The sequence below is a fragment of the Humulus lupulus genome, chromosome 2, assembly GCF_963169125.1.
Source record: "Humulus lupulus chromosome 2, drHumLupu1.1, whole genome shotgun sequence".
In the NCBI taxonomy this organism is placed as follows: Eukaryota; Viridiplantae; Streptophyta; class Magnoliopsida; order Rosales; family Cannabaceae; genus Humulus; species Humulus lupulus.
This window is the reverse complement of record NC_084794.1, coordinates 234,754,522-234,763,214: the sequence shown is the minus strand read 5'-3', so window position 1 is coordinate 234,763,214 and position 8,693 is coordinate 234,754,522. Positions and strand designations below refer to the sequence as shown.

The 8,693-nt window shown below is 31.7% G+C and overlaps 1 non-coding gene across 1 annotated transcript; it reads right to left on the bottom strand.

Moving 5' to 3' along the window:
* Positions 1-1,646: 1,646 nt before the first annotated feature.
* On the bottom strand, positions 1,647-1,753 carry LOC133820534 (small nucleolar RNA R71). Its single transcript, XR_009886941.1, has one exon. It is a non-coding gene; the product is annotated as a small nucleolar RNA R71 (small nucleolar RNA).
* Between the last annotated feature and the right edge of the window lie 6,940 nt (positions 1,754-8,693).

Genomic DNA, 8,693 nt, shown 5'->3' with positions numbered 1-8,693 from the left:
TCATTTTTATTCTCTTAAATAGCTTTATTTTTCAATCTTTTATTTTATGTTCAGAATATTAAAATTCATCAATCTTTGGAGCTAGGTTAGAATTTATTACTTTTGATTTAAAATAGTTTTCTTTTTTATTTTAGACAACTCCTTTGGGTTCGATCTCATGCTTACACGAACACTATATTCCATATACGATTTGTGCGCTTGCGAGTATAATTTTTTAAAACATACCTGTTTTGGGTCCATCAAGTTCTTGGCGCCGTTGCCGGGGAGTTGCAAGAGAAAAGAAAGAAATTTATCTCAAGGTTAGTGAATTCTTCTACTAGTTATTTTAATTTTTTGCACTAAAAAGAAAACTAAAAAATATATATATCTATAAAAACTAAAAAACAAAGATAAAAAGAAAATTTGGGACGGTTCTACCACCCATAAAAAAATAACTTACTTATATATTTATATTTATTGTTTTTTTTAGTTGACGGCACTTGTGCCTCCTAATTTTGTTATAATTTTGTTGTAATTTTTATTTCTTGTATTTCTTTGTTAGTTGACGGCACTTGTGCCTCCTAAAATTTGTTGTAATTCTCTTTATTTATCTTGTTGTAATTTTTATTTTATTTAATTTATGCAAATTACTAGTTGATGACAATTTTGCCTCTTAGCTAGTTGATGGCAATTTTGCCTCCTAATTTTTTATCTTATATTTTAGTTTATGGCACTTGTGCCTCCTAATTTTTACCTTAATTTTATTATGGTTGATGGCATGTTATGCCTCCCTACTCTTGCCTAAATTCTAGTCTTATTTAATTTTTGCCTTATTTTTTCTTTGTCTTTTATAATATTTTAGTGTAATATTGTGAAAAATACTTGAAAAAAAATAACATAAATCTTGTCCTTTCACCATAAGCAATTTTTGCTTAAAGGAAATTTGAACAAGATTCCCAATCCGCCTCTACCAATTAACCTCGGGGAGTTGTTAGTAGTGCGCGAGTAAGTGGAATCAAATAGGCCTGGGGACAAGTAAACCATAAGAATTATATTGTTGTGAAATCTCTAAAAATTATAAGTATGCTCTGTGGTTGCGGTTTTAACTGATATTCCACATCAGAAAATTGTTTGTTTGGGATTATATTTGTTGTTTTGTTTGTTAAAATTGTATGCATCATTGGAAACGTAACTCTAAAAAGAGATTAGTAAAAAGACGTTTATCTTTGTTTGAAATTGAAAGTGTTAGTAAAAATTTGAGCATCATGGAACCTATTGCTAATCCTGTTGATGAAAATGTTGTGCCTGAAAAAACTTTGCTTGAATATTTTGCACCTATTTCATCTAATGCTCCTTCATGCATTGTTTTACCTAGAACTTCTGCTACTCATTTTGAGCTTAAACCAGCAATCATTCAATTGTTGCCATCTTTTTATGGGTTAGATAGAGAGGATCCTTACATGCATGTCAAAGATTTCTTAGAAATTTTCTCAACATTTAAATTTCAAAAAAATTCTAATGAGTCGGTCAAACTAAGATTGTTTCCTTTTTTATTAAAAGACAAATCAAAAGCTTGGTTAAATTCCCCTCCCACAGGGTCTATAACTACATGGGATCAACTTTATAATAAATTCTTGCTGAAATTTTTTCCTATGTCTAAAACTGATAGTCTAAGGAGAGAAATCTCCGAGTTTATTCAAAAAGATAATGAAGAGTTTTATGAATGTTGGGAAAGATTTAAAGATTTATTATTAAAATGTCCTCATCATGGTTTTGAAAAAATGGAGACTTGTAAAATATTTTTATGATGGTTTGACTCCCTCTAATCGTCAAATGATTCAATCTATGCATACTGGAAATTTTTTAAAATTTCAAGGACAAGAGGCGTGGGACGCCCTTGAAGATTTATCTGTCAATTCACAACAATGGAATTATTTTGATCCTAGGTCTAGGTCAACTAATTCACCAAAAAGAGGAGGAAGGTATGAAGTAAAAGAAGAATTAGACTTAAGAACATCCTTAGACAAATTAGCGAGAAAAGTAGAAGCTTTAGCCATAAGCCAAACTATAAACTCTCCAATACAACCAAGAAAAGATATTTGTTCTATATGTTCTAGTCCTTGCCATAATGCCCAATCATGTCCTTCCTACCAAGAAGCTTTTTCCGAGGAGGCCAATGCTTTTCATTCTTATGGGAAACCAAATGATAGCCCATTTTCATCCACCTACAATCCAAATTGGAGAAACCATCCAAACTTTTCATGGAGACAAAACCAACCCTAAATGAATCAAGGGCACCAATACAACACACAAAACCAAACTCATGCCCCATAAAATCAACCATATCCTCAACAAAGGAAACCTTCCTTAGAAGATACCTTACAAAAATTTATGCAATCCACTCAACAAATCCTACAAAATCAATCTCAATCAATTACCAAACTCGAGACACAAGTAGGACAACTCGCCACTGCTTTAGCTGATAGAGAAAAAGGAACATTCCCTAGTCAACCTATCCCTAATCCAAAAGGTCAATATGAGATAGGAAAATCTAGTCATAATGGAGAAGTCAAATCAATTTCAACTCTTAGGTCCAGAAAGAACATTGTCAAACCCGATTACATACCCGAGGTTGAAAACGAAAAAGAAAAAGAAAAGAGTCAGCCTTCTAGTTCTAATGCAAATGACTTTTCAAACAAGGAAACTCCAATCCATCCTTTCATTCCAAAAGCCCCATTCCCACAAAGATTACTTCCAATTAAAAAAGGCGGCCAATATAATGACATCTTAGAAGTTTTTAAACAAGTTAGTGTCAATATCCATTTCTTAGATGTCATTAAACAAATTCCTGCCTACTCTAAATTTTTAAAGGATCTTTGTACTGTTAAAAGAAACACTAATGTTCCTAAAAAGGCATTTTTAACTGAACAAGCTAGTTCCATTATTCAATATAAGAGTCTTGTTAAATATAAAGATCCTGGGTGTCCCACAATTTCATGCATTATTGGTGATCATTTTATTAACAAAGCTTTACTTGATTTGGGTGCTAGTGTGAATTTATTGCCTTATTCTGTTTATAAGCAACTTGGTCTTGGTGAGCTAAAACCTACCTCTATAACTCTTCAATTAGCCGGTCGTTCTGTGAAAATTCCTAGAGGCATTATAGAGGATGTTTTGATAAAAGTTGATAAATTTTATTTTCCTGTTGACTTCATTGTTCTTGATACTCAACCTGTAGAAAACATGCATGCTCAAATTCCTATAATTTTAGGTAGACCATTCTTAGCTACATCTAATGCAATCATAAATTGTCGCAATGGTGTTTTAAAATTATCTTTTGGAAATATGACTGTTGAATTGAATGTATTTAATGTTGTTAAATCTGTTGAGTGTGAGGAAGTGCATGAAGTTAACATGATAGATAGTATTTGTGAAGATGATGGAAATGACTTACTTGATTTTTGTGAAAAATACTTTGGTATAAACTTGCATGTTGACGACTCTAATGATGATGTGAATTCTCTGGTAGAGCCTATACCCTTAAATGAAACCAAAGTTGAACCTTTTTCACCCTTAGATCATGTTCAATCAATTTTTGAGTCTCCAAAGTTAGACCTTAAACCTTTGCCAGAAAATTTAAAATATGCTTTTCTAGGAGAGTCTGAAACCTTACCTGTTATCATAGCATCCGCTTTAGATAAAGAACAAGAAGGTAAATTGTTAGATGTCCTTAGAAAACATAAAGAAGCCATAGGTTGGACCATTGGAGACATTAAAGGAATTAGCCCAACCATATGTATGCATAGAATCCATCTAGAAGAGAATGCTAAAACCTCTCGAGAATGTCAAAGAAGGTTAAATCCAAATATGAAAGAAGTAGTTAGAGAAGAGGTCATAAAATTTTTAGACGTAGGTATCATTTACCCTATTTCTGATAGTCAATGGGTTAGTCCAGTTCAAGTTGTGCCTAAGAAGTTTGGGATCACAGTTGTTGAAAATGAGAAAAATGAATTAATCCCTACTAGAGTACAAACAGGGTGGAGAGTGTGCATAGACTATAGAAAGCTGAATAATATTACTAGAAAAGACCATTTTCCATTACCTTTTATTGATCAAATGCTTGAACGATTAGCTGGCCATGCATATTATTGCTTTCTTGATGGGTATTCGGGATATAACCAAATCCCCATTGCCCCAGAAGATCAAGAAAAAACTACATTTACATGCCCTTTTGGGACTTTTGCCTATCGTCGCATGCCTTTTGGATTATATAATGCACCTGTGACTTTTCAAAGGTGTATGATTTCAATTTTTTCTGACATGGTTGAAAGATTTCTTGAAGTATTTATGGATGATTTTTCTGTGTTTGGTTCTTCCTTTGATGAATGTCTGCACCATCTTTCACTTGTTTTAATTCGTTGAAAAGAGAAAAACCTTGTTCTTAACTGGGAAAAATGTCATTTTATGGTTAAAAAAGGAATTGTTTTAGGTCATGTAATCTCTTCTGAGGGAATAGAAGTTGATAAAGCTAAAGTTGATCTTATTTCAAAACTTCCCCCACCTAAAACTATGAAAGAAATTAGATCATTCTTAGGCCATGCCGGTTTTTATAGAAGATTTATAAAAGACTTTAGCAAAATTTCCCGGCCTTTATGCCATTTACTTGGAAAATAAAATGATTTTGTCTTTAATAATAATTGCCATGTTGCCTTTGAAAAATTAAAAAATTTGTTGACTACTGTACCCATTATTCAACCTCCTGATTGGAAAATACCTTTTGAAATAATGTGTGATGCTTCTGATTATGCTATAGGTGCTGTCTTAGGACAAAGACTTGAAAAAATACCTCATGTAATTTACTATGCAAGCAAAACTTTAAATGATGCTCAATTAAATTATTCCACAACTGAAAAAGAATTGCTTGCTGTTGTTTTTGCATTGGAGAAATTTAGATCTTATTTGTTAGGATCTAAAATTATTGTTTATTCTGATCATGCTGCATTAAAATATCTCTTATCAAAAAAAGATGCTAAGTCTCGTTTGATCCGTTGGATCCTGCTTTTACAAGAATTCGACTTAGAAATACGTGATAAAAAGGGATCTGAAAATGTTGTTGCTGATCATTTATCTAGACTAGTAGTTGAAACTATACATGATTCCACTCCTATCACTGAAACTTTTCCTGATGAACAATTGATGCATGTTTCTTCCTTGCCTTGGTATGCTGATATTGTTAATTATTTGGTCACTAAAGAAATACCATCTCATTGGTCTAAGCATGATAAATCTAAATTTTATTCTAAGGTGAAAAACTTTATTTGGGATGATTCTTACTTGTTTAAATACTGCCCTGATCAAATAATTAGAAGATGCATTCCAAATTGTGACCAATCTAAAATCATATCTTTTTGTCACGATCATGCATGTAGAGGACATTTTAGTGGTAAGAAAACAGCTGCTAAAGTTTTACAATGTGGTTTTTATTGGCGGTACTATCTTTCATGATACATATGTTTATTGTAAAGCTTGTGAACGTTGCCAAAAGTTAGGAAGTTTAACTAAAAGAAACATGATGCCTTTAAATCCTATTATTATTATTGACATATTTGATGTTTGGGGCATTGATTTTATGGGACCATTTCCTAACTCTTTTGGTAATCTGTATATTCTTGTTGGAGTTGATTATGTGTCTAAATGGGTTGAAGCTATTGCATGCCACACTAATGACCACAAAGTTGTGCTTCAGTTTTTAAAAGAAAATATATTTTCCCGTTTTGGTTCACCACGTGCTATCATTAGTGATAACGGTACACACTTTTGTAATAAGCCATTTGAACATTTGATGAAGCAATATGGCATTACACATAAAGTCTCAACACCATATCATCCACAAACTAGTGGTCAAGTTGAAGTGTCTAATAGGGAAGTTAAGCACATTTTAGAAAAAACTGTGAATCCAACTAGGAAAGATTGGTCCTTAAGACTCACTGATGCATTATGGGCATATCGTACCGCGTACAAAACACCCATTGGCATGTCACCCTACAGACTTGTGTATGGGAAGGCGTGCCACTTACCTGTTGAGTTAGAACATAGAGCCTTTTGGGCAATTAAGCAGTTAAACTTTTCTTTAGACAAAGCAGGTGAGAAACGAAAACTTCAACTAAATGAACTAGACGAAATTAGGAATCATGCATATAACTATTCAAAAAAGTATAAGGATCGTATGAAATTTTACCATGACAAAAATATTTTGAGAAAAGATTTTTCTCCAGGTCAGAAAGTCCTTTTATACAACTCTCGTTTGCATTTATTCCCGGGAAAGTTATGCTCTAGGTGGTCCGGTCCGTACATTGTTCGTATTGTTTTTCCACATGGAGCTATTGAAATTGAAAATCCTAAAAATGGTGATATATTTAAAGTAATGGACAAAAATTAAAACCATTTTTAGAATTAAAAACTGATGAAGTGGATGAGATCATCCTTGAGGACGCTGTTTACCATGCTCTTTGGCTCCTATTTGATCTTGTTAACTTGTGTTTTATTTGTTTTGTTTGTTTTATGTGTGATTTGATTTTTGTTTGTTGTATCTTCTACTCTCTTAGCGGTGCACCATATCGAGGTACGACCATTCTAAACTCCAAACTCTTGTCAATTTTAATTTATATTTATATTTTGACACATTGAGGACAATGCTTAAATTAAGTTTAGGGGTATCGAGTTTATATGGTTATTATCATTAAGGAGAGTATGATTTATTGTGTTTTTGTTTTGCGTTGTTTTTAATTTTTATGTTTTGTGTTAATTTTTGTTTTTTATTTATGTTTGTTAGAAAAAAAAACTTTATTAATTTTTGTGTTGTTTTGTAAAAGTATATATATTGTTGTCTTGTTAAAAAAAAAAAAAAAAAAACAATTTTAAAAATCCTTTTTAATTTTCATTTTAATTGATAAAAAATAAATTTGGTGATATTTTTCATTTTCAATGATAAAAATCTTGATTGAGTTTGAGTGTAGCTCTCTTAAAAATATGAATAATTCTTAAGCTTTGTTTTTAATTATAGGGTCAATTTTGCTTGTAACAAAAATTACATTTTTCATAACAAGAACACTCTTATTTCCTATAAGTTTAAGTGAAAAATAATTTTAATGAAAACCTATTTTCTAAAAGCAAAATTGACAATTTAATTAATTACATAAGCTTAACTTTTATTCATAATAATTTTTTAGATTTATTTTCATTGTGCAATTTTTGAGAAAATCCTTTTTATATCACCAATAAAAAAAAATGTGTGTTTTAATTTTTCTTTTGCTTGAGGACTAGCAAAACTTTAAGTTTGGGGGTGTGATAACTCTACAAAATAGAGTTATTTTACCACTTTTTATGTGCTAATTATTGCTTAATTCTTGAGTTTTTAATTGATTTATTAAGTTTTTAAGTAATTTTGAATTTATTAGTCTTATTTTGATTTTATGTAATTTTGTGTGTTTTTATAGTTATTTTGTTGTAAAATGTCGTAGTTAATTATTTGAATTATTTTTGTTTAATTTGAGGTAAAAAAATGTTGTATTATTGAACTTAAAGGTTTAATAGAAATTAAGTTTTAATTAATATTTTCATGGAATTTATGAGGTATATTTTATTATTGAAAATATTTAGTGTTAATTTAATTTATATTTGTTTTATAGGGAATTTGTTGTATTTTATTTGCTCTTGAAAAGCAAGAATAATGAGAGAAAAGTGGTATTTTTGGGAGAAAATATAGGAAAGTTGGCATTTTTCCAAGGCCCAGCTGCCTGCCTTGCTAAAGCCTCTGCCCAGGCCCAATCTCTCCCTGCAACTCCTTCTTCTCCTCCCACAAATGGCCCAGCTGGCACCACCGAAACACCTCCAGCTGCCTCAGCACTCCACCGAAGTCATTGCTGCGCCACAATCCTCCAGCACTTTCTGTCTCACCGAACCACTCAGCCGTGCATCTTCTCAACCGTGGGCCTCTTGCCCAGCCATTCGGCCCAATAAGCAAAAGTGCCATCCCACCACTCGGCCCAGCCCACAAGCCCAACGCATGCCAGCCGCCTGCCACCAGCAGCCAAATAACTGCATTTTCCCATTTTTGAGCCTAAAATTGCCTAAGTGTACCATTTGTCCCCTATGTTCAAAATGCAAACTTTTTACCGTTTTCTCTACACATTTTCACCACAACATCATCATTACACCTTATAAAATTACCTCTACATACCATATTTATTTTTTTAATTAATCTAATCAATTTAATTAATTTAAATTGATTATTTTAATAATCCCATTTTGGCTATAAATATGGTATTTCAAGACCATTTGGGGTGTTTAATTTTTTTGGTTACAATCTTCCTTTCTCCCATTTTCTCTCTACCATCCTCTCTTAGATTTTGGGTTTTTCAAGAGCATTTTGCAAGTATGTATGTCATTTATTTTGTAATTTCTACTCTGGTTATTTGCTTCTAGTCTTTTTCATAAGATTATTAAGATCATGATGAAGCTACTTGTAACTAGGTAATATTTATGTTGTATGTTGATTTCCCTTGTAATGCAACAAAGTTTATGGATTTTTCTTCTTTATATATGTCTTTCATCTTTAATATCTCATATTTCGGATTGTTAGATAATATGCACTTTGTTCTTCATTTTGCAAAAACATAATATTCTTTGTGTAAGATGTGTCATTAATTTGAACA